At 38.3% G+C, this 9,468-nt stretch overlaps 1 pseudogene; it reads left to right on the top strand.

Moving 5' to 3' along the window:
- Positions 1–499: 499 nt before the first annotated feature.
- LOC139463647 (fibrinogen-like protein 1) lies at positions 500–8,197 on the top strand (annotated as a pseudogene).
- Positions 8,198–9,468: the final 1,271 nt, after the last annotated feature.

Genomic DNA, 9,468 nt, shown 5'->3' on the forward strand with positions numbered 1-9,468 from the left:
CGGAGCAGGTGCAGTGTTCAGCACGTGGCAGTCCAGGCATGAGACAAGGACACTTTCTGGAAACGACATATAATCACTGCAGATCAGATAATGGGTGTATCTGCAGCACCTATTGTCGTCTGAAAATAAATAACAGAGAATACACAGTCTCGATTATCTCAGCCCAGTGCAATTACGCTATTGAAGATTGGGTCCCAATCGGTGTATCTTTAAGTGATGCAAGAATGTGAGTTCGAGTAATTTTCATAAGATCTTATCCTCATCATTATCTCAGCTAATATTTAGTCATCTAAAGTGATCTCTTCATATTAGAGGTGGGCACATTCCACCTACCAATCCGACCCTCTCTTCAACCCTCTTACCCTCTAAACCGTTTAAACAGTTTTGGTACTTAGTGTATGTTTCTTTAATTTTGCGATGCTTACAATACGATACATCAACACCAAGCAAGAGCTTAAACATGCCCGTTCAATATGTACAATGCGACAATCAGGGAGCAATGGATAATCAGGGAGCAATAGCACTCGCCAAAAATCCAGTGACTCAGCAAAGATCAAAACACATTGACATTAAATATAATTTCATCAGAAATGAAGTGCAGAACAATGTGATTGAACTGAAGTACATTGAGTCAGGATGCAATGTGGCCGATGTGTTCACAAAACCAGTGTCATGTAGCAGGATGAGGAAACTCATCAGTGTGAGTGGTGTATGAAAATACAGTGTTTGTAAATATGGAGAGAAATGCAGTGTTTGCAAACAGACACCATATGTGGATATATGTGTTTATTGCCTGTAGCATGTTAAACAAAACAAAAACAAGTTACTAACTTAAGTTTAAGTGGGGGTGTTAGAATGTAAACTTAAGTAACCGTGTATTGATATTTTATGGACGTTTTATTTGCACTATTATATGCTTTATACATATATGTTAACCGGAAATGATGATCAGATTTAACTGCCCCTGATGTTTGAATATATGTGTCTGTTGACATTCATGCATCGTCGATGTCAGACATGTATACGGCTCTGTGAATAAATCTTTCATCCAACGAGAGTAGTTGAAGCCTCTATCAAACAAAAGGTTAGAAGTATGGCGAATTCAACATTTTAAATGCCCAAATATGTTTTGATTGGACATCGCACAACTTTTGACATTTCTCTTCTGACTCTTCTAGACTAATGATATAACGATTGTTACGACAGTAGATATATGTAAACGTACATCGTGTTGACTCGAGAGCGGAAGAGGGTAACTAATAATGGCACAAATAACTATATTACACACTTTTCATGAATATGTTATGTTCAAAGCATGTTGATATTTGAGGATACTAAGACCCTGATATGTGTCACATGTCATTAACGTGTTGAGTTAAAACACTCAAAGCTTTTTTTCTTTTAAGTGACATAAATCCTAGGCATGTTTACAGCTAAGCATGTTCAAAACCTAGTTTATACCATAACACATTATTAGCCTAGAAATGTGGTAACATCTTATAGACACGACCCTTAACTTCAGTATTACAACAGGTAACACCGACTAGTAACACCTGTCACTCACACAATTTGCATGAACAGTAAGCATTGTATGTTGCCATGCGACGGTTGTCTTTAAGAAACCAGAGAATCAAGTAATTGACCAGACAGAAATCCAGTGACACAATACCGCATTTACTGCTTATTGTTGAAACTAAAAGCCGATATGTTGATTTTGAATTACATCTGTTGTGTACAAGTGCAAAAGTGTGATTGGAACAAAGCATGGCTAAATAGCTACAATATTCTTATTATGCCATGAGTAAAGATATTTCTCAGGTATATCTCGGTCATATTCAGTTGTCGTTACTTTTGACTACTTTTGTCAGTCTAGTCATACCGAACTGTACGCGTTTTTGTGGTTAAAGTGGCTTTCTCTTATGAACAATGTATATAATGACAATATAATCATAAAAGTGCACTCCATGGGTATTGAGAGCAATATATGTGTTAATAAATATTCTGGTTTATATATCAGATTATAAGGTTAAGATACCTTTATGTAGTCCTTGAATGGCATTTGGAAGTAATACATATACAAAAGATAAGATTTTAGATGTTAACTTAAAAAGCGGATTTTAGGTCTAGTTTGTTGACAGAGGTCTGATGTTCTTTGAATCTAGTATTAAGGGATCTGAGGATTTATCCAATGTATTGGTAGCTACAGTTGCATGGAATTTGGTTTGTACATCCTCTGGGGTTGGGACCTGCGCTGCTGGCGCCTCTGCCATTTCCCCTGAGACTGTTAACTGTTCTATTTGTCCACCGCTATCACCTATCAGCGTTAATTAACTTTCAAGTGTTGGCTTCCATTTGTCACTAATCACTTATTAGGGCCAATAATATGTTGGCTTCCCTTGTTAAGTTTCCACCTTTGTTATCTTATTACTATTGTTATTAAAGGAAAATGTATTTGTTCTCTGCTTCATAGGATTAATTCACCCAATGAAGGAGTAAATATATACTCCGAAACGTTGTGTTCATCATAATAAAGAAGTTGACATCCATAAATTCCATTTTGAGGAGGAGCAGTTATTTTGATCTTGTTGTGCACACTTTTTGTTTGTTTCGTCGTATATTCTAGAGGGCTGTACCAAGCATACCCAGAACCAGTAATGATAGTTGTACGTGCATTTGTATTATTTTTTGTACTATATATACTACTCAAAATTTGATAAGGATCACTAGGTGATATGTGTGTAAGTTACCACAAACATAACAAAAGACATGACTCTGACTCAGAAACGTGTTTAATCATGTTATGAATGAAAATTCATGAACGGCATGAACTTGTATCAATATGGAATGTTTGAAATCTGCAAAAAAAAAAAGGCATTTCATTAAAAAATGTTAACAGCAAACAAGAGAAAGAATTACACAGTTATGAGGGATAGTCCATCATTACACTTAGTCGATGAAGTGTCAATATCGAGTATGACCTCCCCTTGCATCAATGACGGCCTGACAACGTCGAGATATGCTGTCAATAAGCACCCGGATGTTCCCAATGGGAAGGTTGTTCCACTCTTCCACGAGGGCATGTCCGAGCTCTGCCAAAGTCGTGGGTTGTGCTCTACGGCGTGAAAGGGCAACCTGCAGCATGTTTCAGGCATGCTCAATCGGGCTCAAGTCCGGCGAGCGCGCTGGCCAATCCATGCGGACAATTGTCTCCTGCTCAAGGTACTGCTCAACCACCCTGGCGCGATCAGGACGGGCGTTATCATCCATCAGGATGAACTCAGGGCCAACAGCACCAGCGTAGGGTCTGACGTACACATCGAGGATCTCATCCCGGTATCTCACCCCCGTCATTGTTCCTCTCTCCAGGACATGAAGATCTGTCCTTCCATCTCTGTTGATTCCACCCCAGACCATGATGGAACCACCACCATAACGGTCATGTTCACTGATGTTGGCATCATGGAAACGTTCACGTTGTCGTCGCCACATCCGCTGTCTCCTGTCTGTAAAGTCCAAACAATACCTGGACTCATCGGTGAACAGAACTGGAACCCAATCGGTCCGTGTCCAAGTGACATGATCTTCAGCCCATTCCAATCGCTCCCGCCGGTGTCGAACAGTCAGGGGGATTCGGACACATGCCCTTTTCGAGTAGAGACCTGCATTGTGAAGACGATTCCGTATCGTCTGAGTGGACACATTCACCCCCGAGGCGTTCAGGAGGTCGTTACGTAGGCTGGTTGCTGTCCAGAAGGGATGACGTCGTGCCTGAAGAGCCACAAAATGATCTTGGCGTTGGGTTGTCGACCTCTGACGACCACCCCCATGTCGGTGTGCTGCTGTACCAAAATTTTGCTGTCAGTACCAGGCCCTGCTTTCAACGCTCTGGCTGACGTTTAGTGCATTGGCAACGTCACGTTGTGAATAGCCAGCATCAAGCATTCCAATACATCTGCCCAGTTGTTCTGTCGTCAGGCGACGCCTTACACGTTGAGGGGGTATTGCGTAGATAAACGTAGTGTAAACACTCAATTGAGTTTAAAGTTTCAGAATGAATCAGACACCGTTGCCTGATTGGAAATCGTGCAATGGTAGCAAAAGCATGAACTGTGATGTGCAACGCATTTCCCATGGCATGAAATGCGCGTGCAAGTGTGTTGGAGACGTTTTTGATTTCACTTGAACACAATATTGCCAGTTATGCAGTTATTTTGTTTTTTTATTAAGAAAAATATCTACGATCCTTATCAAATTTTGAGTAGTATATGTTAAATGTAGAACATGACCTTCAAAATGACACTGACCTTCAAATGTATCTCCTCGGTGGATTAAATAATCATTGATTTTTGTCAAGCATTTAATAATGCGCTATATAGAAAATGTATTTGGGATCATTTATGAAAACGAGAAAGAATCATTATGACGTACCTCGACCTTGCCCAACACATTGTCTAATGGGAAACACATCAATATAATTGTCCAGCTGTCCGTGCCTTTTCATTATCTAAAAAGGCGGCAACACTTGCGATACTCTTTCTAGGTAGAAATAAACATTCGTATACGGTGAATGCAGACATAATTGCTCCATGTTCTTTTTCTGAAACCAAATTGTAAAACACCGGGGAAGGAGTGCAGGTTACTGGGTGTATTTTCCTCTTCTACTTAAAATGGTTTTGTCTAAGAGTTAAGATAGACACGATGTAAGAGTTATGCTTCTGTAGTTTCGGGGATCATGTTTGTCTGGAGACACAGTGGTAGTACTAGATTGCAAGTATGTGCTTGAATAGGCGTTGGAGTGTTTAAAAAATTAGGTTCTTATTTGTCATACCATAAGGTCCTGGAGATTTATGTATACAAGGTTCATCTAGTGGATGTTTACGGCGAATTTCTTCTATATTATAAGGATATTTGGATATAACGGTGCGTTTAAAGTGGTGAGGTTTTTCTTTGTCTGAATAATAGTCACCCCACAGTTTACATGTATCAGCGGAAGAAACAGCACAACGTCCATTGTAAACCAGATAAAGCACGTCCGGGGATTTTTATGATATTTAAAACCTTCATCCGCGGATTAAAAATCCCAGGTATAAGGGTTTTAAAAATCATAAAAACCCGAGGCGAAGTGTTCAACTAACTTATAAAACGAAACAAGAAACTTGTTTATAAATGTTTCAAACATACTTTCCGTGAACGTTAGGAAACGGGCGTAAAATATCAGTTGCTGGCGTGCGGGGCTAGAAAAGGACATTCTTAAAGCATTGTGATTTATCAGCTACACTGTCAGTAGGATAGCGTTGTTGGGGTTTGGAGGTAAAATAGTGCGATTGTAGATCTTGTAAAGGCAGGTCAATTGGTAACCTGAAAAAAAGTGTATAGTTATAATAGAACAGTATAATGAGAAAGCTATTGCAGAGGTTGGAAACACTACATTTTAACTCGGGTGTTGTTATAAAGGTTGGAAACCCCTACGTAAGTAGACGGTTGTCGTACAGCTACAAAGGTTGTTGGAAACACTGCCGTGTAAGTAGTAGGCTTTTGTAGATCTTAGACACACAACAGTAGAATGTTGTTGTTGAGGTTGGAAACTCTACAAAGTACGTGAATGTTATTGTAGAGGTTGGAAACACTACCATGTAAATAAACTGCTATATAGGAAACGGTACAATTTTAGTAGAATGTTATTGAAGAAATTGGAAACGCTACAACGTAGGTAGAGTGACATATTGAAGAGGTTGGAAACACCATAATGTAAGAACAACAGTGTAAATATAAAGCTCTTATGGAAGTTCGAAGCACCTGATACTGTGGATGCTAGAAATGCTACCACTTCAATGAAATCTTATAGTAGATCTTAGAAACACTACAGTGTAAGTTGAATGTGTTGGAACTCAAAATTAAAGTATGATTTTCGAATAATGTTTGTTGACACTGTATGTACAGTGCAATTAGAATAGTGGTTGGAATCAATGCAACGGAAGTAGAATAATAAAGGTAATTTCCGAAACATTGTAATATGACGAAAATGCTTCATTAAAGGTTCGGAACTCTATTAGAACAGTTATACAGTTGAGGTTAGAAACACAACAACGTAGATTGTTACAGTGAAACGCCCTAATGAAATATATTAGTTTTACACTATCTTAAAATATGTACTTGCAGTGAAGGCGTTGAAAAACCACGACGAAAATAGTGTATACATAGTAAATTTATCATTTGAGCCTATGCCATAACTCTCTGTTATGATTGTATATTCCAGGTTCGTAAACGCTGCACAAATCATGGAAACACGGACATGGATACACTTAAGTGTAAATGCTATGGTGGATATATTGGCGACGACTGTGAACGACTTATGATTTTGTGAGTTGTTTTTCGAGATCACCTGACGTCATCAATAAACTTTAGTTGTCTGTTCATGTAATGTCCACCACTTTGTTTGCCCCTTACGTCCAGTGGAATCTCTTTCGGCAGATAATTGAGACTGGGTATTGATCACTTATGACGTTATACAATTTACAAGAACAACAAATTATTACTCCTTATTAAGTAAAGATTCATTGAATTAAGAAGGTTGCACATGTCTTCTCTTCTGAATGAGATGGACCGATGAAGTTGAAACATGTTGTACGCAATTCCTCCAGTTGATGGCAATATATATATATATATATATATATATATATATATATATATATATATTTATATATATATATATATATATATATAATGAAATAATAAAGTCCACGTTAGTCCATCATCTTCTTTATATCAGTTTCATACATAGTACTTTCGCTGTCTCATGACAGCTCTTCAGTGTCACAGATGATGGACTAACGTGGACTTTATTATTTTATTATATATTACATGTACACCGATTGAACATTTACCTCATTTTTGTATATATATATATATATATATATATATATATATATATATATATATATATATATATATATATATATATATATAAAATAAAGTCCACATTAGTCCATCATCTTCTTTATATCAGTTTCAGAAACTGATATAAAGAAGATGATGGACTAACATGCAAAGGATGTTTGTCGCCAATTCTTACTTTTGTTCTAATACTTGGTATTAACATCCATATATCATGATCTGATAATTTGTTAAGAGTAAAGTCTAATTCTTGAGCTAAGGGCCATGACCTGATCACCTGCTCACCGTGAACACCTGGTATCATCACTATTTGATAGCCATTCATAAACACATGCCTATCATATAGACGGAATCGTACAATCAACTTTTCGAGATTTCCCATCAATATAAAAAGGATTTTGTAACTTTATTTATTTGCAAGATATTCAGGTTTTGAGAGCATGGATGCATCCGATTATGATGATTTAATACACCTGCTGGCATGTTTTCTGTATCATCTTCCACATCGTTTACCTATTTTATTATTTGTTTAGACAAACAAAGCATGTATCTCCTAATACAACCTTTAATCTGTTATTATGGTAAGGTTAAAACCATTTTTATTCACATGCCGCCGTCAAATAACTGCAATATTGCCGAGTCATATTATTCTTTGCTGTATGTTCCAGATTGTTCTGAAGGTCTTGCAAGTGGTCATTACGATGGTGAAGAGGGAGTCTTCTTCATTCACCCAACTCTATCTACCGAACACTTCCGGGTGTGGTGTCGAATGAGTTGGGGTGGAAACACATACATACAAAGACACACTAACTCCACTGACTTCAACCGTTCATGGCAAGATTACAGAGATGGGTTTGGAGACCCAGCCAAGGACTTTTGGCTTGGCAACGACAAGATATCCTACATTGTAAATGGTCGCCTTCACCGACTTCACTTTGACCTCGCTGATGTGACTTCGAGCTTCAGACAGCAGATACTCAATTCCAGATAGATTCGGGAAATAAATATTCATTTTCATATGTATCTAACTGGGGAAGTGCAAATTCCAGTAACAATGCTGGGGATTGTCTGGGTGAACTGCAAGGACAGCCTTTCTCTACGTATGATGCGGACCATGATGAACTGCGCACAGGAACATCAGTCTGGATTTTGGTTCAAGGCGTGCACATCGTGTAACCCAAACGGTGTTTGGTCTCACACTCCCGATGGCAAAAGAAGTGGCATCCCTGAAGAAATGTTCTGGACCCCATATATTGGTAATAATCTCCTTAGGGAATGTGAAATGTTTGTAACAGCCGAATGATTCTGACTGTTATTGTCGGCATTGTTATCAGGTTAATTGCAGGGCACTATGTGACATTTATGTTTTGACAATAACTGTGAACGTTTGGACGTCTCCATATCATGACGTCATATCATTCAAGTGTGACGTAGGATGATTACACGTGGAAAGCGAGTGCTACGAAAAGTATCGAAAACTTTTTTTACAGTGATAATATGCATTGCACAATGATCTTTATGATGTGTAGATTACCTATCAGTTTAGTCCTGTGTCATCATATGAACTGTTTCCCCACTTTCGTGTGTGTTGTACTACCCTGATAACGTTAATAAAGCTTCTGGCTATGACCGGAAAATTACTGTATGATGTTGTTTAACTTTTTCCAATGGTCAGCACTTAAGTTGATAAATGCTGATGTCCCAAAACTATGAAGTTATTTGAAGATATTGCATAATCCTAATTCTTGTGGTTTAGATTTGCTTAAGTTATAGGAGGTGAGGTGAGCTGAAATGGGGTTTAACTGGCCGAGCGCCAGACAGGGTAACAACAAGTACCCTCTATTAACGTCTTTTGGTATGACGCGACCGGGTATCTAACCCCGGGCCTTCCGCTCTCCATGCAGATGCTCTACTACTAGACCACTCAGGCATTCAAAAGTTATAGGATAAATAAATTGCGTTATTTATCGCAAATGTTATTTCAGTTCATGTGGTGGCAAGTTGTAACATACCTTTGAGAACCTTTTTTTAAACAATGGAAGAGTGAATGGCTAAATAATAAGTGCTATGTGTAATAAGCATAGTTTATTATCGTTCCATTTAACTGTGGCAGAGAGTTTGATAAATAATACTTGAGACATACTGTTATGTAAGGTTTGATCTTGACTGAAATCACAGCAAGAACAGTTGATGACCTTCCAGCAACGTGACATCCCCTCAGTTCATCATCAATTGCACAGCAATCATGTCTACTTCAATGATAAATAAGGGTTTTTTTGAAGCTCTCATGGTAGTAATTCAAAATATTTTAGGGGACAAGTCACACGGTAGGGCTGCTTTTGTTCAATATTCTGAAAGTTCAGCTTTTCACACACCGCAAGTTAGCGGAGGAGTGTATCAGGTTCGTACGAAGACGGGATGTTCTGGGATATATTCTGAAGGCACTGCTGGCATGGCTTACAGTATTTCTTGAGTTCTACAGTGGAGCAGAATGCTACAGTGGAGGCTGAAACATTATAATGTAAGTAGAATGTTGTTGTTGGAGGTTGGAAACACTACCACGTAAGTAGAATG

This window comes from Haliotis cracherodii, unplaced genomic scaffold (assembly GCF_022045235.1).
Source record: "Haliotis cracherodii isolate W230 unplaced genomic scaffold, xgHalCrac1.p SCAF_16, whole genome shotgun sequence".
Taxonomy (NCBI): Eukaryota; Metazoa; Mollusca; class Gastropoda; order Lepetellida; family Haliotidae; genus Haliotis; species Haliotis cracherodii.